Raw genomic sequence first — 27,381 nt, 5'->3', positions numbered from 1 at the left:
CATTTGGCCAGAGTCTCAAGCTGAAAGAAGGCCTCAAGTTTATATCTTTGTTCATTTTTTTGGCATTTGATAAGTCTCACAGCTTGCTTGTATGTGTATCATTTTTTTTATGGCTAGGGACCTCAAAAGCTGAAAGTAGTTCAAGCCTCTCTGGAGTCTGACCTCTAAGTGGTTGCATGGTACAAATGAAAATCTGATAACTTGACCTGATCCTGACTTGGAAGGAAGGATAGACTGCACAATAATCTGCAGAGTTTCCATTGCTTAGGTAAATGGAAGGGGAAAGGCTGTGGCTCAATAGAAGGGCACATGCTTTGTTCTCCAGTTACTGGATCTCAGGTAGCAGTTGTTGGCAAAGACCTTTTTGTGCCTGAGACCTGGAGACCTTCTGCCAGTCAGAGTAGAGAACACCAAGCCATATGGATTGATGGTGTAACTAGGGCTGCCAAACACCATGTGGTACCTGGACATCACCTGCTATTGCAAAGATCAGCTCACCTGGAGAAAATGGCCACTTTGGAAAGTGGACTCTATGGCTTTTTACCCTATCAAAGCCCCTCTCCTTCCTTAAACCCTGCCCTTCTCAGGCTCCACCCCCAAAATCTCCAGGAATTTCCAAACCTGGACTGGGCAAGCCTAGGTATAACTGGTATAAGGCAGTTCCAGAGGGTAGCCATTTTAATCTGCAGTTGAACATCTAGAGGTGAGTTCAGTACCAGCACCTTAGAGACCAACAAGATTTTCCAGGCTATACGGATACTAATTTTATGCCCCTAAGCATTTTTCCTGTGCTCCCGTCAAGCTGATAACAGTGTGCATTGTACCTCTGCATCCGGAGTTCCTTCTTTGCAACACCCCTCCCACCTTCTGACTGGGATATAAGGATTCAGAGATCTCCACTCCAAACCAATATACTAACATCAAAGTTGTCCTAATTTGAGGATACTGAAATTTGAAGACTGGAGCTGTGAATGGGCAAGACAGATTTTTCTATAAACCTGAAAAGGTTTGCAGATAAATATGAAATCTAAAATCAATTGAGAAAATGGCTGCTTTAGAGGGTGGACTTTATGGTATTACACCCTGCTGAAGTCCCTCCCCAAATCTCACCTCCCAAGGCTCCATCCCCAAAATCTCCAGAAATTTCCTAACTTGGATTTGGCAGCCCTACACATGGGACTCCAATTTAGATCAGAAACATGGAATATGTTTGTACATGTGGGAAGCCTTCCCACCAAACAGCATAGAGAATAGTGAAACAAGGTTGCCAGATTCTCTGGCCAGCAGCCAAAGCTCCCTGTCCCCTTCCTGTGCTTAGAAGAGCAGCAGGAAGAAAATGGGGTTACATCATCACACAATGCCACAATGTCACTTTGTGATGTGAACCTGGAAGTGACATCTCTGAGTCATGTGATGCTCTAGGAATTTCCCCACTCTCTATGGTTTTAACCATAGAGTTTCTGGGGTACCTTGGTGGGTTGTATGACATGGTGGGTTGTATCATGGTATTTTGCCCCCGTCTGTTTCTGTCTCCCTGAGCCTTCTGCTAGTTGCCAGGCAAAGGCTGGCAATCTTAGGAAGGCTTAACTCCTCCTTCCTCTGTGCCAGAGCCCCGATTCAACTCGGCGCAGCTTCAGTTGGTTTCACTTTCAGAAAGAGCAGGTGGCCATGTGGGGGCACTTCTTACCCATCTTCTTCCTTCTCTACAAAAAAGAAATAAATCCTCTACTAACTATATTTCTTGCTGGGCAAGGAAAATTCTGGGATACAGGGAAACTTCAGAAGATTGCTGCAGAAGAGGCAAGGAAGACCCATTCTGGGAGGCATAATTTGAATTAAACCTACTGTCTTTCCCCCTGTTAGTGGGAAGTAGCTTGGGGAGTCATGACAAATGCCTGGCAAAAAAGCCCAACCCTCAGCCATTTGCCACAAGTCTTGAAGCCATCTGCAATAGTTTTGCATTAACAAAGCCCTGCCATGGGAAGCAGTTATGGGATCTTCCATAATGTGTAGTTGGTTGGTTCTTAAAACAGTGGCTAGTTGCTTTGAGTCAGCAGCTAAACCTGATGTTGAAGCTGAAATTATTTGAAGTTGGACTGGAAACAAGAACCTGGGACAGGAGAAAGTAGAGGATGAATGAGGCAGCAATACACTAGTCTTACATAAAGATTAAAGCACTAAATAAACATCTGCTCTAGCAAAAAACTGCAACTAATCCAGAAACATATACAGCCAACAGAGGTGAACTGAGATGTTCAAACCCAAAGATGGAGGTGAAAATAAATAAAAGTGTGAAGCAAGAAATGAGGTGTCTACATGTACAGTAGAGCCCTGTGGAACAGAGTGGTAAATTGCAGTACTGCAGTCCAAGCTCTGCTCAAGACCTGAGTTAAATCCCAACGGAAGTTGGTTTCAGGTAGCTGGCTCAAAGTTGACTCAACCTTCCATCCTTCCGAGGTCAGCTTGCTGGGGATAAAGGGAAGATGACTGTGGAAGGCACTGGCAAACCACCCTGTAAACAAAGTCTGCTTAGAAAACGTCAGGATGTGATGTCACCCCATGGGTCAGGAATGACCCAGTGCTTGCACAGGGACCTTTACCTTTACCTTTTTTAAACATGTACAGTAAATGGGCCAGAGTAGCTCTTGTGGGTGGACGATGATCCAGGGGATAATAAATTCTAAAGCTGGCAGCTGGTAGTTCACAGTCAATGGCAGAAGATAGATAAAACCAAGGCTGCTCAATAATCCTTCTGTTCCGATTGCAATTTGTGAACAGAGCCCACAAACTTTGAAACAATGTTCTACCAGTTTTTTTCAGTGTTGGAAATGAAATGCAGGCACACTCTGACACTGTTTTCTATCCCTCATTTGTCATCGTTGAAGGGAAAGTGCTGTGCAGCTTTTCCCTACTGTTGTAGCCTTGCCTGTTTTGCCTGGCTGGTGAGCGTTTGGTTCTGGACAATATAGATGTAGATATATTCTTCTTACAAAAAAGGAGATTTTCTTGTAGTCATGCAGCTGGGATGGGTACAAAGTGTGTGGCTTGTATTTTTAGCATCCCAGTCTTGCCTGTTTAGCTTCCCTTTCTGATCTCCCAAAGCCTAGGGTTTTCACATTTGTTTATTTCAATTGAATGTATGCGTTCTCCCATTGCTGCCTTAGAATTGTTGGTTGATACAGTGAGTTCTGAGCAGGCATCAGAACAATGAATTCCACCAAATAATGAATACCATAAATTACACAGGTGCAAAAGGAGCACATATATTCCCACACAGTGGATTTAAGTACCAAGTTCTACACTGCTATCTGGGAATTATAATTTGGTCTAATAAGTTTTGAGCATGTACCAATACTTATTTATTTCTTTATTCAGGAAATTCCCATGCTGCCTCTTCAGAGTCCTGATCAAGTAGCTTAGAATTAAAATCAGTGCAACATTTAAAAAAGCTATTAAAAACAAGTGACTGGACGTAAGCAATATAAAAACTACCCATAAAACAGAAGTAGTCCATTAAAAAGCTAATAAGATAAAGCCTCTAATTAGAAGCCTGCATAAAAAGATGTGTTTTGTTGTAATGCCTAAAAGAAAGTAAAGTAGAAACCAAGCGAGCCTCAATTGGATGGCATTCCCAACTTGAGGTGCCACCACAGAAAATGCCCTGTCTCTAGTTACCACCCACTTCACCTTGAAAGGTAAGGGTATAAATATCAGGGCTTGAGAGTAGGGCTGTCAATTCGGTTCGGTCCGAACTGAAAATCAACTGAATTTCCCCTGATTCGGTGCTTTTCTGTTCGGACGGATCCGAACTCAAAACTGGCAGGCAACCGGGGGGGCCGAATTCAGCGAGTTCGGGAGTTCGCGAATAAATTCGGCCAATTCGGGGCCGTCAGTAAGCAGCATAACCGTCAGTAAGCAGCATTCTCCTCCCCCGGCCAATCGGTGGCCAAGCTGGGTCTTCTTCTGGCCAATCAGTCAGGATTGAGTACTGGAGGAATCAGCTGATGTGCGGCCCGGCCAGGGAGAGAGAGAGAGAGAGCGAAATCCTCGTGTGTGTGAGGGGGGTGCTTGTGCACATTTGCTCCTTTCTGTGGCTGCAGGGGGTGTATTTTTTGGGGTACAGACACAAAACTTTCACTGGAGCTTCAGATGAAGCTTCTTAAGATACCCCCCAAGTTTTGTAAACATTGGGTCAGGGGGTCCCGAGATATGGGCTCCCCCCTTTTTCTTTCCATGGCTGCAGGGGGCGCATTTTTGGGGGTACAGATCCCAAACTTTGTGCGGAGTTTCAGACCAGTGTTCTTAAGATACCCCCCAAGTTTTGCAAACATTGGGTCAGGGGGTCTCGAGATATGGGCTCTCCCCCTTTTCCCTCCCCCCTTTTCCATTTATGTGGCTGCAGGGGGCGCTTTTTTGGGGATATTGCCCCAAACTTTTAGCATAGTTTCAGTCAATTATTCTTAAGATATTACCCAAGTTTTGTAAAGATGGGTTCAATGGGGGCAGAAATATCGCCTCCCCCCCTTTTCTCTTTCCATGGCTGCAGGGGGCGCATTTTTGGGGGTGCAGATCCCAAACTTTGAGTGGAGTTTCAGACCAGTGTTCTTAAGATACCCCCCAAGTTTTGTGAACATTGGGTCAGGGGGTCCTGAGATATGGGCTTTCCCCTTTCCCCTTTTCCCTATTGGGATGAATGGATCAGCGAGCCGATCCTGTGCGCATCTTCTCCAGAGCAAAACGTTCCGTGCCTAATTGGAATCATCTTGGATTACAAGTCCTCTTCAGCCCCTCTTGATGGAACAGAAGACAGCCACAGTAAGACCCCTTTGGGGGCTTTAATCTATAACTTTTATCCTGTGTATGTGTGTGTGGGGGGGAAAGCAGAGTCTGTGTGTGTGCGGGGAGGGAGCAGTTTCTGTGGGTGGGGGGGAAGCCAAAGGGGGCTGTCGTCGGTTCTGCCTGGGGTGTGTGTTCCTCGCCTTCCTGGGAGTCCCGGGAAGACAGGCGAGGGGTCTTTAAACCCCTCTGCTTTGCCTGTCCAGGCAGAGCAGAGGAGCTTGCCAACCCCCCGCTCGCCTTCCTGGGAGTCCCGGGAAGACAGGCGAGGGGTCTTTAAACCCCTCTGCTTTGCCTGTCCAGGCAGAGCAGAGGAGCTTGCCAACCCCCCGCTCGCCTTCCTGGGAGTCCCGGGAAGACAGGCGAGGGATCTGCAGTGGATCGCCTGCCCTTCCCCCCCTCCAATCCCCCCCCTCCAATCTCCCGGGTGATCCTGTCAGCTGGGGCCAGGAGGATCACCTGCCCTTCCCCCCTCCAATCCCCCTCTCCAATCTCCCGGGTGATCCTGTCAGCTGGGGGCAGGAGGATCGCCTGCTCTTCCCCCTTCCAATCCCCCCTCCAATCTCCCGGGTGATCCTGTCAGCTGGGGGCAGGAGGATCGCCTGCCCTACCCCCCTCCAATCCCCCCCTCCAATCTCCCGGGTGATCCTGTCAGCTGGGGCCAGGAGGATCGCCTGCCCTTCCCCCTTCCAATCCCCCCTCCAATCTCTCGGGTGATCCTGTCAGCTGGGGGCAGGAGGATCGCCTGCCCTTCCCCCTTCCAATCCCCCCTCCAATCTCCCGGGTGATCCTGTCAGCTGGGGGCAGGAGGATCGCCTGCCCTACCCCCCCTCCAATCCCCCCGCCAATCTCCCGGGTGATCCTGTCAGCTGGGGCCAGGAGGATCGCCTGCCCTTCCCCCTTCCAATCCCCCCTCCAATCTCCCGAGCGATCCTGCTGCCTTCGGGGGCCACAGAAGCCACGGCCCTCCGTTTGCAAGATCTGAGCAGGGCTGTCAAAGATGGGACATTTTGGAGGACTTTCATTCATGGAAGGTTTTGCATCAGAGTTGCCACTCTTTAGATGCACTTTTCCCCCCATCCATATTCTCCAAACTCAACAATAAGCTGCCGTGCAGAGTTTTGAGAATTCAGATGGGGAAAATGTGCATCTAGAGAGTGACAACTCCAATGCAAAACTTTCCATGAATAAATGGCCATAGGGTCACCATGAGTTGGAAGCAACTTGACCGCACTTAACACACACATGCAAACAATGAGCAGGCGAGTGCGGTGGGGTGGGAATTTCTCCTTTTGCATCAGGACAGTGAATAGTCATTTTAAAGGTTTTAAAAGTTTTTGTTGCTGTTTTTTAAAAAAGAATGGTTTAAGCGAGCTTCAAAATCGATCCTACATTGACTGCAATGGATCTGGAAGGATCTCCTTCAGTTCTTGCACAGTGTAAATTCATGCCTCTAGGAAGCATGACTAGAATCCATTTTGACTAGTAGACATGAATATTCCTCTCCTCCATGAACATGTTCACTCCACTCTTAAAGCCTTCCAAGTTGGTAGCCATCACCACATCTTGTGGCAGGGAGTTCCATAATTTAACTGTGCACTGTGTGAAGAAATACTTCCTTTTATCAGTTTTGCATCTCTCAGCCTCCAGCTTCAGCGGATGACCCCATGTCCTAGTTTTTATGAGAGAGGGAGAAAAACTTTTCCCTGTCCACTCTCCCTGCACCATGCACAATTTTATAGACCTCTATCCAGCTGGTGCTGGCTGCTGTGAGTGCTCCTCTTGGGATCCTGAGGTGAACCTGCCTGCTGGAATTGGATCTATCTAACTGGATTATAATTCCCTGACTGTGCCTGCCTGCTTCGTGGTGGTCCCTGGACGTGGAAGAGAAGAGAAGAAGACATCCACAGTTTGACCCTATCATTTTACTTAATTTGGGGCTTTTCTTTATAACTTGGGGTAGGGGAGCAGATTCTGCTGTATTTATTTGGGGCAAGCCCCAGGCTTCTGCCTGGGTCTCTTTATTTTAAATTTGGTGTTTGGTTTGTTGCTCTGTGTGTGCGGGCTGTGATTTCTGGCCTGTGCTACTGTTCCCAAGTTTGGCTTTCTAATTCCTGCTGTGGCCTGGAGTTGGCATAGGCTTTTACTGACTGAGTCTCTGTTAAGCTTGGCCTGGTTTGGGGCTCTTTATGTTAAATTTGATGTTTGGGTTGTTGCTCTGTGTGTGTACGCTGTGATTTCTGGTTGGGGGGGATTACCTGTTCTGGTTGGGGTGGGCTTGCCTTTGTGGGAGTGTTATTCCTGCTGTTTTTTGTGGTTGCCAACTTTGGCTGGAGTTAAGTGGGTTAGTGTGAGTCTCTGCCTGCGGGGGGGGGATCCAGTGTACTTTGGTTGAAGTTAGCTTGGGTTCCTAGAGTGTTGCGCCGCCTCACCTGTGTGATTCCTGCTTGCAGGGGAGATCCATCTGCTTCAAGGTAGCTGCCTTGTTTGTGAATTGTGATGTTGGTGGTTAACTTTGTTTAAGGGTGCACTAGTTATTAGGTAGGGTAGCACCCAGGCTTGGGTGAGGGAGGTAAACCTCTTGGTCATTTAAGCAGGGGAGGTTTTGCCTTGGATTTGCCACTCTCCAGAAGCACATTTTCCCAGCCAGATTCTCCAAACTCTGCATGGGGGCTTATTGTTGAGTTTTGAGAATTTGGCTGAAGGGAATGTGCATCTAGAGAGTGGCAAATCCAAGGCAAAACCTCTCTGACCCTGGAGATTATAGATATGCATCATGGCTAGTATTCACTTTGACTAGTAGCCATGGATAGCCCTAAGCCCTAAGCCAAAAGTTTTGCATTGGTTTTTATGGAGAAGGGGGCAAGCCCCCTTCCAGCCCCCCCCAACCCAATCCTCACCAAACACGGGGGTTCTTGCAAGGAGTGTCCCACCAAGCTAACCTAAAAGTTTGGGACCCCCACCTCAAAAAATGCCCCCCCCCAGAGCTGTGGGAAAAACCTCCCTATGCCTGCCTATGCTGGGAGATTTCTCATTAACCTACTTCCCATGAGGGGTTAACACTTTGGGCGTCTGTGGTTAACCGCATAGGAAACAAGCTTAATGAGAAATCTCTCAGCACCAGCAGGCATAGGGAGGTTTTTCCCATGGCTCTGGAGGGGGCATTTTTTGAGGTGGGGGTCCCAAACTTTCAGGGTAGCTTGGGGGGACTCTTCTTGCAAGAACCCCCAAGTTTGGTGAGAATTGGGTCAGGGGGTCCGGAGTTATGGGGCCCGGAAGGGGTCCCCCCCGCCCATTGCATGAATAGCAGCCGGCTTCTGTTCTTTCTTTCCTATGGGTGGATGGGGGGGACCCCTTCCGGGCCCCATAACTCCGGACCCCCTGGTCCAATCTTAACCAAACTTGGGGGTTCTTGCAAGGAGGGTCCCTCCAAGCTACCCTGAAAGTTTAGGACCACCTTAAAAAATGCCCCCCCCCAGAGCCGCGGAAAGGCGCGATTGTGTTTTTAATGGCTTTATTCGGCCGAATTTTTTTCCGAACTTTGAATTCCCGCCGAATTGAATGGATCCGAAGTGGGGGAGTTCGGACTTCGGCACGTACCGAACCCACAAGGGCCAAATTCGGCCGAATCCGAACTGTACCGAATTTTTTTTTTTGACAGCCCTACTTGAGAGACAGTTCTTAACTGGGAGGCTGGATAGTATGGGAGGAGATACTCCTTCAGGTAGCCTCAAATCAACATGAAAAAGACACCAATTGCACATAAAAGCAGCACATAAACACCAACACTGATGATATATGACATGATGACCTTGGGATATATGTAATTCAAGTAAGACTGAAACACTTGAACATGTGTCAACGGTAGCTACCCAGCCAAGTGCCATTCTGAATTATTCCACTGCACAGACACAAAATTACTCATAGAAGTCTTTATTTTGAATTGTAAATATATCATCAAGATGGTCGTCTGAAGTGCTCAAGCTAATAGCAAAGAGTTAATGCCAGCGAGTTTTTGAGCACAGGCAATGCACTTGTCGACTTGTGCCAATGTGAAACTTTGCCCAAATTATTTGGACTGATGTTAAAATAACCTTGATATTTGTATAACTTCCATTAACTTTCAGAAGGACTTTCTCTGGAAATATTCTCAATGGATTGTGCTAAAAGTAAGATGCAGTGCATAAGTTCTAAGCCTATTCAATAAATATAATAAGGTTTAAATATCTGGGGTTTAGGTTTTTTAAAAAATTACAAATATTGCCATGTTGATGGAGAAATTTGTCTCTATCTGTTATATCAGATTCTGCACTGGTGAGATTTGCTAGAAGTATATCTCATGTCTGTGGAAGCAATAAATTTCATTTGAGACTAAGGTCAGCATTTTCTCACTTTTATTTTGTGGCATGAACCTTTTTAACAAATGCCATTTTTCATCTGTTACAACCATGTCTCCTGGTATATTTGCCAATTTCCCAGAACCTAGAAAATATTGAACTCAACATGAATTTATATTCTTCCTGATTTAATCACTTTTTGTAGTTTTATATTTTTCAGAGTATAAAATACTTATCAGCATTTAAATGTTAGAAATGAACAGATTTTACCTGCAGGCTTTTCTTCAATATTTAGTTTATTTCTACTGGAAGATTTCCACACAAATTTTGATTATGTTAGCCCCCATCAAATAAACTCCTAGTAGGACTTCTGCTCTTCGTAACTGAATCTGACTTGTGACGTTTTGTTTTGGATACCATGCTGAAGACCCCTCAGCTACTGGAAGCCTTTCTAACACAACATTAAAGTTGAGATGCCAGTGTCATTCCCTGACTGGGTAGGGGCAAACAGGAAACACAAGGTGGTCTCCAGCCTTGTTGAACCTGTGGACACTTTAAAATTTGTGAAGGGGCAGTGGGCACTGGAACGAAAAAGTGGGATCAGTAATAAATTGTTAAGAGGTTTCACATATAAAACTCAACTCACCAGACTTGCATGTTGCTAGCTGCTGCTCATCATCTGCAAGTAGGGTTGCCAGGTCTTCGCCACTTGTGGGAGGTTTTTTGGGATGGAGCCTGAGGAGGGGAGGGTTTGGGGAAGGGAGGGACTTCAATGCCATAGAGTCCAATTGCCAAAGTGGCCATTTTCTCTGGGTGAACTGATCTCTATCAGCTGGAGATCAGTTGTAATTGTTGGAAGTGAAGGGCTTTGCGCTGTCTCTTAACCTCAGACTCCAGAAGGGGACAAGACTAGTGAGTAAGAGAGATAGAGGGGACAAGACATTGGGGCATCCTTTTTCTACTGCTCTGACCTATCCCTTTGATATGTAGATTGCTACTCTTAGGGAAACTTCCTTCCTTCCTGTTTCTTCCCCACCGCCTCACACACTGGCACTCTTCTCCATCTTGCCACCATGAGGGAAGAACACATGTCCTGGATCTCCCTCCATCCTAGTTAGTTAGAATAGATAGGCAACTATACTTTATACAGAAAATGGATTTCCTACAATAAATGAAGTATATTAGTTAAATAGACAAAAGGCTCCTAGCAATTTTGTTCCTGGCACACAGAGGTTTGGATGGGCTTCTCTGCGCACAACAGCCTTTGTGCACACTGCTAATTTAACAGGGGTTTGGGCATAACAAAGCCCTCACAATCCAACAGTAATAGCAGGAGATCTCCAGCTAGTACCTGGAGGCTAAGCAACAAAAAATAGGGCACCTCCGTGCCTGTACCAATAGGTTTGGAAATTAGCACGGGATTATGGTACACAAATGCACATAAATAGGTAGTAAATAACAAATGTGTAATAAGTGCTGAAAAACAAGACAAGTGCAGAACATGAAGAATAAGCAACTAAGTATATACAAATTCACAGGTAAGTATGAAACAGTCCTTGATATGTATCTGAAGGTAACAGTCCTCTTCTGGATTTCAAGATAATCAATACCAATATTGGATATCCTGTGGAATTGATTATCTTGAAATCCAAAAGAGGACTGTTACCTTCAGATACATATCAAGGACTGTTTCATACTTATCTGTGAATTTGTATATACTTAGTTGCTTATTTTTCATATTCTGCACTTGTCTTGTTTTTCAGCACTTATTACACATTTGTTATTTACTACCTGTTTATGTGCATTTGTGTACCATAATCCCATGCTAAGTACCTGGAGGCTGGCAACCCTATCTGCAAGGTTGACATAATTGGAGTCATATGATGAGACCTCAGTTCTAGGGCTGTTGAAATTTTTTTGGGGGAAAGTTCGACTTTGGCAAAATTCGGCCCTTTTAAATTCGGGCCGTGCTGAAGTCCGAACTTCCCCGCTTCGTATCCCTGAAATTCGGGCGAGATCCGGAGTTCGGGGGAAAATTCGTCCCCCCGTGGGCCTTCACGGGGCTTCCATGAAGGCGCGTGGGGGGCTCTTTAAACAGATCTGCGCCTTCCAGCTGCCCCCCCCCGCGCGCCTTCAGGGAAACCCCCTGAAGACGCGCGGGGTGTGTGTGGAATAGATCTGTGCCTCCCAACTGGGAGGCGCAAATCTGTTTAAAGGCCCCCCCGTGCGCCTTCACGGAGCTTCCATGAAGGCGCGGGGGGGCTCTTTAAACAGATCTGCGCCTTCCAGCTGGCCCCCCGCGCGCCTTCAGGGAAGCCCCCTGAAGGTGTGCGGGGTGTGTGTGGAACAGATCTGTGCCTCCCGGCTGGGAGGTGCAAATCTGTTTAAAGGCCCCCCCGCACGCCTTCATGGGGCTTCCATGAAGGCGCGGGGGGCCTCTTTAAACATATCTGCGCCTCCCAACAGGGAGGCGCAGATATGTTTAAAGAGCCCCCTCCGTGTGCCTTCATGGAAGCCCCGTGAAGGCGCGTGGGGGGGGAACCCCAAATCTGCTGAATTTATTTGCCGAACCCCTGAAGTCGGCAAATTCGGCTCCCCCGTTTCCCGCCTTTTTTTGAGTTCGGTTCATCCCGAAATAAAAACCACTGAATCGGGAAAATTCAGCTGTTTTTCGGTTCGGGACGAACCGAATCGACAGCCCTACTCAGCTCACTGTCATCAGCTAGCCATCTGGTTTATCATTTGTTGACGTTTATGCTGAGAAGTGTTGCTCATATTGATAGGTTGGCTCAAAATAGTATTTTATCTTTGCAACAGTCAAGTTGGTCAACCAGATTCCAAAAGTTAGCACTTGAATTGGATTTTTACACCAAGGTGTTTTCCAAGGAGGGACAGGCTTTTATACTTCCCACATAGCTGCTGCAGCTGCTGATACAGCAGAGTAGCAATAGGGCTTCCACATGGCTCGTTTCCCAGCAGCAGCCAATACCTCCCTTGGATGGTGGGGTTGAGAACAGATGGAGAAGCTCAGCTTGGAAGCTCAGATGTTAATAGCTGGCAGTCGCTTGTTGATCACCTCCAAACTTCTCACTAGGTAGGGACTCAGGACGATGTTTGAAAGGCAGCTTGCTGATCCAGGGCTGAGTGGTGATGGAGGCTCTGCTTGATTAACATATCAGTCTTAACACCATGTTAACATGAAACACAATTTTATTGGAGGAAAACGGCCACAACTTAATTAAACTTCAACAGCTGTAAAGCTTTGGCGCTGCATATGGGCTGGATCTCCAAACACCTGCTGACCCCAATGAGGCCTGATGTATACCCCTGCTACCAGCGGGAGCAGCCCCTGCTCCCAGCTGGGAGCAGCCAGGGATGGCAGTACCAGAATTACCTGGGCGTGTGCCACTCAGTGGTTCCATTGCCATCTGGGAGGAGGCCACTCAGACCTCCCCAAGCTAGGTGTGTCCTACCCTCGTGCCCCTCCCAGAATCCCTTATTAGGATCCCCTAAAGCAGAGGAAAGGGGATCGCAGACCACTTTCCTCCCAAAATAGATCCAGCCCAATGCAAACCCCGCCTAAGTTGTGACAATACAAAGAATACAACACGTAACGATAAAGGGTGGGAGGGTGGGGACGAAAGCCAGTGACAAACTGCCTCGACTGGCCAGTCTGCCTCCCTTTTTATGCTGCAGAGCCAGACCCAAGTGAAAACTCCCCTCTACCTTCCTTCAGCCAGCCCCCTCCCAAATAAGGCCGGCTGCTCCTATAGGATCTTTCAAACAGCCAGGGCCAAGCCTGATTGGCCAGCCAAGGAGTAGCAATGGACCCTTCCCCCAACTCTGGAATGGCTGCAGCGATTTTGCCTCCAATCACATGCCGTCCCTGCTGCCCACCTGCTATGCCCCCTCTCCAGCCCGTTTCAGCGAATCGGGCTCCAGGTAAGGCCTGGAACCCTCTGCTTATATTTGGCAGTTATTTAACTTGTTAGTTGGGAACTGGAAAACTGAGCCAGCATGGTGTAGTGGTTAAGAGCAGTAGTCTCTGATCTGAAGAGCCAGGTTTGATTCACCACTCCTCTACATGAGCTGCGGAGGCTAATCTGGTGAAGTGGATTTGTTTCCCCCACTCCTATACATGGGTGACCTTGGGCTAGTCACAGCTCTCTTAGCCCCACCTACCTCACAGGGTATCTGTTGTGGGGAGGGGAAGGTAAGGTGATTGTAAGCTGGTTTGATTCTCCCTTAAGTTGAGGAGAAAGTCAGCATATAAAAACAACCCTTCTTCTTCAAATTGGGAGATTGGCCCACCCATGTTCAGAAAACAGTATGTTCAATTGTAGATCATGTTTACCATGAAATTTGCATCAAATGAAGTGAATCTTGTTGTCGTCAACATCCTCCAAAAGTGTTGTAAAAACCCTGTGTTGCAAGGAGGCAGCTTGGATAGACTTTATTATTCTTGTAACAACATCCATGGAATGTTTAAATCAGAGTATTTTAGTGTATAGTGGTTCCTGGGGATTCATGCCATTTCATAAACAAAAATTTGCAAAAAGATTAACCATTTTTCGCAGTGGGTATGGAACTCATGGATGCAGCGTGTCATTGCTGGAATGTCACTGGTGGTGATGGAGCAGTTTTTGCCCGGGCACATTTATTTCCATAGCATGGTTTTTGAAACCTGAGAAATATTTTCACCTCTCAACCATCCTTTCAGAGGTAGTGTTTTGATAAGCTCTTCTTTCACAGAAAGATCACTAAATACCATTCTCACAATGACTGCCAGGTGGGAAGTGTAAAGTTTAGTGTGACAGCTGGATAGAGAGGAGGCTAGATGCTATCTCAAGGTAGATAACACTGGAGGAAAGAGAGAAGGTCATAGTATCTGAATACTGGTAGACCTGAACCAAGAATAAAAATGCCTCTGGTCTTCAGACTGATTACCATCATAATCATGCAGAATGAAAGGGCAGGTTCTTAAATATGCTTACTAGTAACGCTGAAACCTTTTCAGCAAACATGATCACCGGGCAAACATCCCATGCTTGAACTCCCTTGATTACATGTGAGGCAATCCTTCAATGTTCTCTAGCAAAGTTCATCTCAGACACAGCATTGTGCCAAGCAGCTTTGTGTACCTGCAAAGTGTCTGCTTGATTGTTGCAGCATAACCGTACAAGCCTGAACAGAATTTACACCCTTCTAAACCCATTGACTTCAATGGATTTTGAAGGGCATAAACCTTCTTAGGACTGCTTCTGCCCTGTCCAAGCAGAAACACTTCTAATTTGCCAGAGGAGAGCCACACATGCCCCAGGCCATGATTATTTGGGTCATTAAATACAGGGACTTGTACAAAGCACAGAATCGCTTGTCATTCATTTCCCCTTCATGCCCAACATCTGGATTCATTTGTTAAATGACTGGTATCAGGTAGAACGCATTGCCTGCTTTTTCCATCTGTGCCTTTTTGTGCCTGCACAGCCCATGGCAGCTGTTTGAGAAGTGATCACAACAACTGATTGAAGTATTAGCTGGGTTCACAAGCAGATACTGAGCGCATTCTAAGACACCTAACTACTAAGAGTCAGCTTTCAAAAAGCTGAATATCACCTGTGTTCCTTTTACAGTTGGAGGTGGTGGCGCCAGATGAATAGTGTGTGTATAAGGGGGTAGCAGCAGCAAGAAAGCCACCTAATGCTGTGAGGAAAGGGTATGATAGTGCAAAATGGATGCTCGATGCATCTAAATAGCTCATTGAACAACTGACTTGCTGCTCACAAATGCTAAGCAGGACATGTGTGAGCTGAAGCTTGTTCAACATGTGACGAAGGCTACTGAATACAGCCCAGCACCAACCATGCACTGTAGCTTACCAGATTCCCCTCTTTGGCACTTATTAAATTCTACTGCACCTCCAAAATCTCCAGGTATTTCCCAACCTGAAGCTGGCAACCCTACCTGCAATGGTGAAGAGGGTGGTGTGAGAGAAGGCAGCCCCTGGGCTGCAAGGAAATGTGGCACAACATCCTGCAGCCGAGGGAGGGTATGAATGCTGTTGGGGAGGAGACAGGCCCAGCATGATAATCTGAGGCAGCAGGTGTGGAGGTGCAGTTGGGGTCTCGTCTGTCTGGCTCACTGGTGAGAATGAGTGGCCTGAGACAGGAAAAGTTGGGTGCTGAAATCTTGCAGCTCACAGTAACACTTAATGGGAGTGAGGCAAACCATCACCTGGGTGGGAGAAGGGCATGATGGGAAGAAGGGAGGAACCTAATTGGGATGACCCTGTCTTTATGGGGATCAACAAGCCCTAATGGGGGACAGGTGGGGGATTCCCAGTCCAGCATTTCATTGGCTGCAGATTAGGGTTGCCAATCTTCAGGAGGCAGCTGGAGATCTCCCACTATTGCAACTGATTTCCAGCCATAGAGATCAATTCACCTGGAGAAAATGGCCACTTTGGTAATTGGACTGAAGTCCCTCCCCTCTCCAAATCCTGCCTTCCTCAGTCTCCGCCCCCAAAATCTCCAGGTATTTCCCAACCCCGGCCTGGCAACCCTACTGGAGATCCTGCCGGTCAAAAGGACCCCACGTTGAGTTAAAGGGGACTGGAAGAGTCCAGGGATGCCTTCCCCTCAGGAACGCCTTTTAAGGTGGGGTTGGGAAAGCACTGGGGAGGAAGATCCAGGTCCTGGCCTAGAAGTGCATGGGCATGACCTGGAGGCAGCAAGAACGAGGCAGCTGGGTGAAGGCAACCTACTGCTCTTTCTGGCTGGTCTGAGGTAAGGCTGTTGAAAAAAAATTCGATAAAATTCAGATTTGACAAAATTTGGCCCGTTTTGATTCGGGCCGTGCCAAAGTCCGAACTCCCCCGCTTCGGATCCCCGAAATTCGGGCGAGATCCGGAGTTCAGGGGAAAATTGCCCCCCCTCGAGCCTTCAGGGGGCTTCCCTGAAGGCACGCAGGGGGGGCCTTTAAACAGATCTGCGCCTCCCAGCTGGAAGGCACAGATCTGTTTAAAGGGCCCCCCATGCGCCTTCAGGGGAGCCCCCTGAAGGCACGCAGGGGGGAGGTGGAACAGATCTGCTCCTCCTGTCTGGGAGGCACAGATCTACTCCACGCCCCCCTGCATGCCTTCATGGAAGCCCCGTGAAGGCGGGGGGAACACTGAATCTGCCGAATTTATTCACCGAACCCCCGAAGTCGGCAAATTCAGCTCCCCTGTTTCCCGCCTTTTTTGAGTTCAGTTCCTCCCGAACCGAAAAACAGCCGAATCGGGGGAAATTCGGCTGTTTTTCAGTTTGGGACAAACTGAATCAACAGCCCTAGTCTGAGGCACTGTGGGAGACCCAGCTGTAAGAAAAGGCATTCTGGTGGGCACAACAACCCTGGACTCTCCCCCCAGAATCTTTGGAGGCTAACAGTCTTGAAAAGCATTACATCCATTTACAAATTAGTATGTTATTTTTTGTTGTTGTTCATCCTGAAAAGGTTGCATCCAAAGGTGGCTGATTTCTCTTCTTCAAATAGTACTGCTTCCCTCCCCCCCAATGTTTTTATTTCATATAAACATTCAAACAATGAAACAAATATAACAAGATACACACATACAATACATTCACAATACATTACATACACAATACATTGCATGTACGCAGTCTAATAAAATAAACTTTAGCTGAGTGGACTTTAAAAAAACAATTTCTTAGTTTCTCTCTTGCTATCTTCCCTATACAAACTGTTATTACTTTATAATATTAAGTCTGTTGCTTTATAACATTAAATCAACTGCTTTTTAATCAATCTTTCTTTTAATATACAAACTATAAACTTGCATGAAAGAGTTAACCCCTATTATAGCATTCTAACAACTTAGAGAAACTTAAGGTATATATGGTCATTTATGCATGGGAGTTGTACCTGAGGTTCATTGCCGGCTGGACCCACACTTTCCTGTTGGGAATCCGTGTGCACCACCAGTCTCCAAGTTCAAATCAAGTCCCCGCCCCTTTAAATGCTACTTTGTAATTGGCTTACTTGTAGAGCTTACTGTGGGAGAAAATTCCCTCCCTCAAACCCAATTGCCTCATAAAAAAGCATTTTAAGAACAACAATTAAAAAGCGGAGGAATCTGAAAGGAAGGGGGGGAATCCAAGCCTTGGTTTTAAAAAGATTTCCTTCTGCTCAGAAAGAGCTCCAAGGAAGCAGAAAGTATTTTAATCCTTGCCTCTGGACATGCTGCTTTGTAATTGGCTGTGAGAGAAACCAAGCTTGCATGCCCTGCACTTTGCCTTATGCATGGGGATTTCACCCGGGCTTTGTTCAGGGAAAATGGAAGAGTTGGGTTAACAGAGGAATGGGAAGACCCGGACATTGTGAGGGCTGGGCATGAGGTCATCTCTAATGGACAGAAAACACATGTATAACTCCAAGGAACAACCGATTCAGACCGGGGGCGAACGTGAGTTAAAGTACCCATGCATAGTATTAAAACATTTCATTTCCTGTTTTCAAACAGTATTCCTGTTAAGTGTCCAATATATGCCTAGCTTTGTTGCCTAGCTTGGTCACTTGTATGCTTCAGACAATTATTTTTTTTTACTCAGCACTTTTTGCCAAATGCTCTGACACCAGCTCCCTTCACAACATTTGCAACCAGCGCTTTTGCGAAAACACACCATCTGCTTGCGTACATCCTTTTCTTCAGGGCAAGCACCCTGCAACTTTTCTCTGACAAGAGTTTACTGTGTCACTATTAGTTTCCCTTTCCCCAATTTCCTCCCTGCTTGTGTTACATTCAGTGTATCGAATCCTCAGGGCAACTGCCCTCTGAGGCCTGTTCTGTTCAAATGAAGCAGCTGCACAGAACGAAGGAGAGCTGTACCAGAAGGGAGAATAACAGTAGCCCTAATGCATTTCCAAATTGAAGAGCCAGGACTTTAAAACTGTTACATGCATCAAAGTGCCATGGCCAGAGATGAGGGCACAGGCATTTGCCAGCAGCCTCACATATTTAACATAGACACTTGTCACAGCTCAGCCACAGCATTTGGAGAAGACCACACATTTCTCTCGGAGAAATGTAAACTGAGCTGATAGGAATGAACAGACATCCCTGGATCCTGGGGCAAAAGGAAAGGGATCAGTTTGTCTAGGGAGTAGGTGATTCTGACAATGATTATAAAGCATCAGTGGAGATATATATATATCTTGCACGTGACACTGTTATTATGGCAGTGACCTGAAGTTGTAGAAGACAGGGAAGGAAGAAATGTGTGAGTCAGAAGTGTAGCTCCAAGAAACATATAGGGCCTCCTGTGGGAGTGGGTTCCTCCTTGGCCCATACAGCACCTCCAGAGGAGGTGGTGGAAGGTTCAGGGGCCCCATCTTCACTTCCTTGCTCCACTGCCATGGGGAGGCATGCCACCATGGAGGGTGGCTGGGACTGAGCTGAGCCCAGGGCCCAATGGGAGCCAAGCATGACCAGTGCAGGATGAGCTGTCCTCGCAAGGCGGCTGACTGAAGCAAGCAGTGGCTATTCTCACTGCTAGTGACTACCTAGGATGGGCAGTGCAGGCACACACAACTGGCCATTGAGGGTGACCATGCATGCATGCTGATAGTCTAGCTTTCCATCCCTCCTCTCAATGTACCATAGAGAACAGGTGGAGTATTCACACATGATGAATAATGCATTTTCAATCCACTTTCAATGCACTTTGCAACTGGTTATTACTGTGTGAAACAGCAAAATCCACTTGCAAACACTCGCTGAAGTGCATTGAAAGTGGACTGAAAGTTCATTATTCAGTGTGTGTGGAAACACCCTTAGAAAAGCTACCCTCCAACTGCTGCACATGCCTGAATTTCCTGACAAGGCTGCCATTTTATTTCTGGCTAGGGGAGGGGTGCTGATTTCTCTAGTGTAAAAGTGGTCCCATTGTCAGGAGAACGTCTGCCAAAGAGGGCAGTGGGGAGCCATCTTAGGAGACGACTGTTTCTAAGGTGACAGTGAGGCACTGCAGCTTGGCATGACCAGCAAAAGGCCAAGGAGGGCTTAGAGGAGGAGGAGAAGAGGGTGTCAGGGGATGGCTAATCATTCTGGGAAATGTGCTGCTCCTGCTGCTTCTCCTACAACCACCACCTCCCCCTTCTCTTGGGGGGCCTGAGGTGAGGGGGGCGTGAACTGTATGCTGCTGCCACTATGAATGCTTCCCTCCACCAGCTCCAGCAGCAGTGACCCCAAGTGTCAGCAGGAAGAAGCTGCAGCTTTGACCCACACCACACCCCTCAGCTACTGGGTGTGTGTGTGTGTGTTAAGTGCCGTCAAGTCGCTTCCGACTCATGGCGACCCTATGAATGAAAGTCCTCCAAAATGTCCTATCTTTGACAGCCTTGCTCAGATCTTGCAAATTGAAGGCTGTGGCTTCCTTTATTGAGTCAGAAGGTGACAGAAATAGAATCAAAAGTCTAAGTGCAACGTTCCAGCGACTAGCACGTAGAGACAAAGAGACCTATTATAATAACCAGTGTAAAGAAATAGAAGAGAACAACAAAAAAGGAAGAACAAGAGATCTATTCCACAAGATCCAAGAAATCAAAGGGAAATTTAAAGCACGGTTAGGCATGCTGAAAGATCAGCATGGAAATACATTAACTGAACAGGACAAAATAAAGAAAAGGTGGGAACAATACACTGAAGAACTATACAGAAGAGATGAAAGGATAAAAGATTCTTTCCAAGAAGAATCTTTTGAAGAAGAACCTACAGTTTTAGAAAGTGAAGTGAAAGCTGCATTGAGAGCAATCGGGAGAAACAAATCACCAGGAGCAGATGGGATATCAATAGAGCTATTCCAAGCCACAGAAACGGAGTCCATCAAAATCTTGACAAGAATATGCCAACAGATATGGAAAACAAAACAATGGCCCACAGACTGGAAACAATCCATTTACATTCCAATTCCCAAGAAAGGAGACATCAAAGATTGCAACAACTATCGGACCATTGCATTAATTTCTCATGCAAGTAAAGTGATGCTCAAAATCTTACAGCAAAGGCTGTTACCATATATGGAACGAGAAATGCCTGATGTTCAAGCTGGTTTCAGAAAAGGAAGAGGCACTAGAGATCATATTGCAAATATACGCTGGTTACTGGAGCGTACGAGAGAATTTAAGAAGAAAATCAGCTTGTGTTTCATAGATTACAGCAAAGCTTTTGACTGTGTGGATCATGAAAAGCTATGGCTGGTTTTAAAGGCAATGGGTGTGCCACTACATCTGATCGTTTTGATGCGCAACCTGTACTCTGGACAAGAGGCCTCAGTTAGAACAGAATATGGAGAAACGGAATGGTTTCCAATTGGCAAAGGTGTCAGACAAGGATGTATTTTATCTCCCTATCTCTTCAATCTATATGCAGAACATATAATTAGGAAAGCTGGATTAGATTTAGATGAAGGTGGAGTGAAAATTGGAGGGAGGAACATTAATAATTTGAGATATGCTGATGACACTACATTATTGGCAGAAAATAGTGAAGATTTGAAACAACTATTGCTGAAAGTTAAAAGAGAAAGTGCCAAAACAGGACTACAGCTGAACATCAAGAAAACAAAAGTAATGACTACAGGAGAATTACACAACTTTAAGGTTGACAATGAGGAAATTGAAATGGTTCAAGACTTTCTATTCCTTGGCTCCACCATCAACCAAAAGAGAGACTGCAGCCAAGAAATTAGAAGGAGATTGAGACTGGGAAGGACAGCCATGAAGGAGCTAGAAAAGATTTTGAAGTGTAAGGATGTGACTCTGGCCACCAAGACTAGATTAATTCATGCCATCATATTCCCTATTACTATGTATGGGTGTGAAAGCTGGACAGTGAAGAAAGCTGATAGGAAGAAAATAGATTCCTTTGAAATGTGGTGTTGGAGGAGGGTGTTACGGATTCCGTGGACTGCCAAAAAAACAAATCAGTGGGTTATAGATCAAATCAAGCCTGAACTGACCCTAGAAGCTAAAATGACTAAACTGAGGCTGTCGTATTTTGGTCACGTCATGAGACGACAAGAGTCACTGGAAAAGACTGTCATGATAGGAAAAGTGGAGGGCAGCAGGAAAAGAGGAAGACCCAACAAGAGATGGATTGACTGGGTGGGTACTGGAGAGTAAGTGTCCATAACCTGGGCCACGTAACTTGGGCAACTGCCTGTGGCTGCTCCCTATAGACAGAGCTGATTGAAATAAGTGAACAGAGCATGCACTCTTCCTATTGTCCCTTTGTTTTGACTTCTCGCTCCAAAGAAAGAAAACAGAGACCAATACAGAGTGAACAGGGAAAGAAGAAGAAGAGTTGGATTTTATATGCCAACTTTTGCTACCACTTAAGGGAGACTCAAACCAGCTTACACTCTCTCTTCCCTTCCCCTCCCCACAACAGACACTCTGTGAGGTAGGTGGGGCAGAGATTGTGTGACTTGCCCAAGGTCACCCAGCCGGCTTCATGTGTAGCAGTGGGGGAAACAAATCCAGTTCACCAGATTAGCCTCCACCGCTCATGTGGAGGAGTGGGGAATCAAACCTGGTTCTTCAATCAGACTCCACTGCTCCAAACCACCGCTCTTAACCACTACACCACACTGGCTCTATTGAAGTGCCATGACAAGGGGAGGAAAAAAGGATACCATGGGTGATGATGAGAATTTATAGCCTATCACTCTGGCACCTTCAGATCCTGAAGCTGGGCCTCGCCAAATCAATACAATTCACTCTAAAACTAGGCAATTATTGAAGGATATAAAGAAACTCACTTCTGCTGGCTTAGAAGGAGAGTATAAAGCTGTTCCAGAGCATACTGTCAATTACACCTTCAAGGAGCTATTTCCTTATACAATTAAAGTGCGGATTAGTTTCCTCTTTTTAGTGGGTTGGGGAGCTTTCCTTATCATGTATTAGCTATTCTCCTGGACACGACAGTGGTTTTACTCACCAGAGAGGCTCAACAGAAACCCATTTAACTATAATGGCTAATGATTCATACAAATCGGAGTTAGGAGACCAGGACTGATGGAGAACTGAGCGAACAAGAGAAAATGTGTTGCCAGAGAAAAATCTCAATTATTCTCCAAAGGCAAGGCAGGAAAAAAAAAAAAAAAAACATTTCCTTCCCGTCCTCCCAGACATATGCCAGAATCAGAGTGGCAATGTTAAACTATTGTTTCAATTTGGAAAGCATAAAAATTGCAAAAAAAAATTTGCAAGCTGAAAAATGTGAAAGATCATCACAGCGTTGTGGATTTTCACTGCTTCCACTAATCACTGACAACAGAGGCTTTGATCAAGCAGATTATGTTGACAGTTATTTTCTGCAGCAGACAGAAACTCTTATCTTCAAGCCATGAAACACAAAAAATGTTCATAAAGATCACTTTGAATGCCATTTTCCCCACATTATGTAAGTTTAGGGATTACTGAGCACAGAAGGGATGTGATAAAAGATACAAAGCTTCGAAGGTGCTCTAGCGCACAGCATTTGTTACCATTACATCACACATTCTAATCATAAACATGCTTTGACAGTTTGGATATATGCTAATGTGCCCCACATTTCTGCTTCTGAGGCGTACTTTTTTCTGAACAGCAATCGGCGGCATGCTTCATTCTTGAAAGAAAAAGGTTAGTCTTTAGAGTGTAAGAAGTGTATCCATCCTTAGAGAAGACCATCCCTATGAACATCTATAAATATATGAAGCTGAGTTGAATCACATTGGAGCACTGGTACATATACTGTACATATAGTCTACTCCAGATGGGTCAAACATAAGGCCCGGGGCCTGGATCTGGCCTGCTGAGATCTCTTATCTGGCCCGCGAGCAGCCAAAGCAGCCACCCTCCCCATTCTCGAACTGGTCTGGCGAGGCATGGCCTGGCCCGAACCAGTGACATTTATGTCATATACGGCCCTCGTAACAATGGAGTTCGACACCCCTGGTCTACTCTGTCTGGTAGCAGCTGTCCAGGATCCCAAGCAGATGAATGATTTTAAGTAGCATCTGCAACTTGAAATACTCTAACTGGATTTTGGATCTTCTGCATTCAGACTCAATACCTACCCCTCCCATGTATGAGTCATTTCCCTCCTCTGTAGTTTTGTCCACAGGGAACACTGAGGAAAAGCAGTAGGCAGCCTCCTTTGTGAGTATGTACTAGTGTTCCTAACATGCTGAAAAACTGAGTAAAAACAGCTGTAATTTATATTTAGAATTACAAAGGAATTGTACCCCCCCAATCTATGCAATCACTCATACATCTTTGAATTTTCTGCAACTTCATATTGTCCTTCAAAGGTTAAGCAACTCAAAGGCATTTTCTGCAATATTAGGGCCAATTCCATGAGGTTTGGTATTCAAAGGATTAATGTTTTCTGTATTCTGAGTAGATAGCCCAGTTGTGTGTGGCGGTGGAGTCTACTACTGGAGAAATAAGCAGTGCACATGAACTGGTCAATGGAGGAAGGGAATAATCTATGCTGAGAGACGCATCAAAATATCAGAGAGAGAGAAACAACAAGCAAGTGGTTGGGAAGCAAAGAGTAGACTGGAGCAGGATGGCTATTAGGAAATCACAAGCATAGGATCCGCAAGGACTTGTGGGGGCTTCTCATTTCTCCCTGTATCCTCCTCCTCCACTATATCTTCTTTCCCTCCCCCATTAGTCCCCATAGCCATTTCCCCTCCCCCAAGTCTTCAGTTTTTCCTTCTTCCCTCCACTTGGCAGCCTATCCCCAGGAAAGCCTATGTTTCAAAAGTTTAGCTGTGGCCATCAGGCCCGAGTCCTCCTCCATCATGAGACAGCTACCTAGGGAGGTGGTGAGCTCCCCCTCACTGGCAGTCTTTAAGCAGAGGCTGGACAAACACTTGCCATGGATGCTCTAGGCTGATCCTGGATGGCCTGTATGTCCCCTTCCATCTCTATGATTCTATGAGACAGGAGGGAAGCAGAACCTTTTCCAGAGCTGTTTTGGTCTCCCAGACCACTCGTGCTCTCCCCTCCCATGGCTTTATTTCACAGAAACCAAGGCTCGGAAGGCCTTGCTAGGCAATATGATTGCCTAGCAGTATGATTGCCTAGCAATACACAACATGGCCACTGAGAACTCAGTGGGCATTCATTTTATAAGGCTACAGGTGTTGTGTGTGTGTATCTATATCTTCAGGTTTGTCAAGAAATGCCCCCTGACTGTCCCTTACTCCATTTTGTAGATTTAGAGTTAATATAATCAAGGGCTTGGTTCAGAATTAGGTATATGATGATGAGGTTGACAAGAGTTTCTAGAGATGACAAAAGTGACATCTCGGTCACATCCTTATGAAGACCTGACTAGATTAATGGGCCGAAGAAGTTTAAGAAGTTACATAGTGGAAATAACTGATGTGCTATTGTAATCTGATTTTAATAGCTCATCCATTATTTCCACCATGTAACTTCCTTACTTCAGCTGATTTTCTGAATCAGTGGAAGCAGTTCTCCATTCCTTAGCCCTTCATGGTGTGGCTGAGATGTTGCCTGCAGCCTTTTTTGTAGCCAGCTGTTCATATTGTACTAGGAGCATTGAAATAACACATACTTCCCTAGATCAGATGTCTAGGACCAGCCCTGGATGCTCGGCAGCTCCCCCCCCCCCACTGGCACCTCTATCAGTGAGCTCCAGGCAGCCTACTGGCTGACACCTTAGTTGGCACAGTGCTGGGCAGCCTCCCAAACATTGCTACAGGTGGTGCAGCCTCTGTATAAGCGGCTGCCACAGGACCCTAGACAGCCTCCGGCGGAGGCGGCACAGCCCACAGTGTGCTCCCCTCACAGCTGGGGACTATCTGTGGCCTGGCTGCCCTGGCACTGATGAGGCTTCCAATGGGCCTTGGCTTTAGTGCCAATGATGGAGCTTCCACCCAGGATTCAGAGCCCACCCCCGCCCATCTCCCTGCCTAGCCAAGGGTACGTGAAGGGCTGGGAGGAGAATGAGGGAGGAAACAGCTGTCAAATTGGGGCTTGTGAGGAAAGAGATGGTGCGGGCCAACAGACTTCAAGGGTAGGCTGGAGCTGATGGGGCGGGGGGGGGAAGGAAGGATGGGGGAGCAAGGTAATTTAAAATCAAGCTCCCATAAAGGCCAAGGAGGAAGGATGGGACTGAGCTCTGGTGTAGGAAGAACTGCAGTCTTGAGGTGAGGAGAAGGAACCAGGTGGCCCAACCCCTTTTCCTCCCCTATTCTGAGGCCCAGCATGTCTGCCAGAGACACTCCTCAAGGCAGCTAAGTGCAAGATGCCCATGCTGGAGAAGGAGGAGTCTCACATCAGAATCTGAAATTTGAGAAACCAAGATATGAAGAATCAATGTTGGGGTTGGATCCAAACTAAATTTTCTCTCACCAGCGTGGAAATTTTCTGCTGTAACCATTGAAGCCTACTGGGGGTAGAGGGGACGCTGAGGAGTGGGATAAAGCAGGGGCCTGCAGTAGGAAACAGGACTTGGTGGAAACTGTTATTTCAGTCTGGATCCAGCACCAGAACTGGGATCACATAACACTTTTATATGAGCTTCAATATGTTGCAATTTTCATCTTCTGTGAAGATATCTTTTGAAAGCTTGCAGGGAAGGATTTTCCTATAGCTCCATAACTGCTGGGCAAACAAAATGCCAGGGAACGTTCTAAGGGAGGAACCCCTCTGCATCCCTTCAAATGTCTCTATGGGAACTCAAAATACTTCAGAAGGACTTGCAGGGCCAGTGATAAGCTGATTGGTTGCACACATTGTTAAGGGAACGGAGCCTGGAATCCCATTTTTCTTCATGCCTTTTCATCCTTATGTGACCCCAAAAATGTATTAATATTAATCACAAACTAGTAATTCATATTACTAGCACAACAGCAGTATAGACCCTTACATGAGGATTCATGTGCTTGATCTTCTATATGACTGATGCCATAATGATAAGAGCAAGAGTCCAGTAGCACCTTAAAGACTAACAAAAATATTTTCTAGTAGGGTATGAGCTTTTGTGAGCCACAGCTCACTTCTTCAGATACAGTGTTGCTCACAGATACAATGGTATCTGAAGAAGTGAGCTGTGGCTCACGAAAGCTCATACCCTACCAGAAAATATTTTTGTTAGTCTTTAAGGTGCTACTGGACTCTTGCCCTTTTCTACTACTGCAGACAGACTAACACAGCTACCCACTGTGAATTATAATGATAAGAATGTAACTTCTAAAAACAGATCTTCTTATGAAACAGGACAGAGTTTACATTTCAAGAAACCGGACTTTGTTGATAATATATGAGTGGCTCTTCTTCATTTTTTCCCTTCCAGATCTGCTGCACAGTTTATTTCATTTCATCTCTGAGCAGAACAATAAAAATGATACTGATCAGAAAGGCCTTTTATTATTACTTGTCTATCTTCTCCTTTTGGCTCTTGAACATCTCAGTTTTGTCAATATTGTCATTCCGTGGCCACTCTGAAAACGATTAGCTGCTTCAAAGCTTTATTTGATCTTCGGCTCATCTAGTGCCAATAATGTAACTGGCAATTTCTATGAGTATTCATTCCTCTACCAACTCTCACACAATCAGATTCATTCCCACCTTGAGACCCAGATATCACCATATATAGTCAAGCTATTGAATGGAATAATGGAAACTTCTTGGGATCAGGTAATCCTGAGGTCAGGTCCTGTGGAGAAAATTCTGGGGTGATCCTGGGGTCACTTTTAAGCAACAAGGAATATTCTGTTAACATAACTGTGACAGCACATGATTTATACAGGTCAGCCAAACATTTGCTGTTCTTTTTTTAAAGTGACTGCTTAATTTTTTTAGTTTTTGAGGACTTTTCTTTATATACTATGGATGAGATACCCGTAATACCTTCTTAGACAATACCTATTTTTAAGTAGCTATAAAATGTATGGCTTAATTATCTCATGTGTAGTCCATCCTTCCTTTAAGACACTGCTTTATCCTTCAAACAATCACAAGGGGTATGTTAGACCCCTTTCACATGATCTGTGTATAGGAATTCATTTTGTGTTCCCTGTACATTGTACATGTATACACACTGAGTCACAACAATACATGTGTTCATTAAATCCATGTATTGATACATGAGACCAAGACTCTAAAATTTTAGGGTACTGGATTC

The sequence above is a fragment of the Euleptes europaea genome, chromosome 8 (assembly GCF_029931775.1).
Source record: "Euleptes europaea isolate rEulEur1 chromosome 8, rEulEur1.hap1, whole genome shotgun sequence".
NCBI classification, from domain to species: domain Eukaryota; kingdom Metazoa; phylum Chordata; class Lepidosauria; order Squamata; family Sphaerodactylidae; genus Euleptes; species Euleptes europaea.
Note: the sequence above shows the minus strand (reverse complement) of the source record.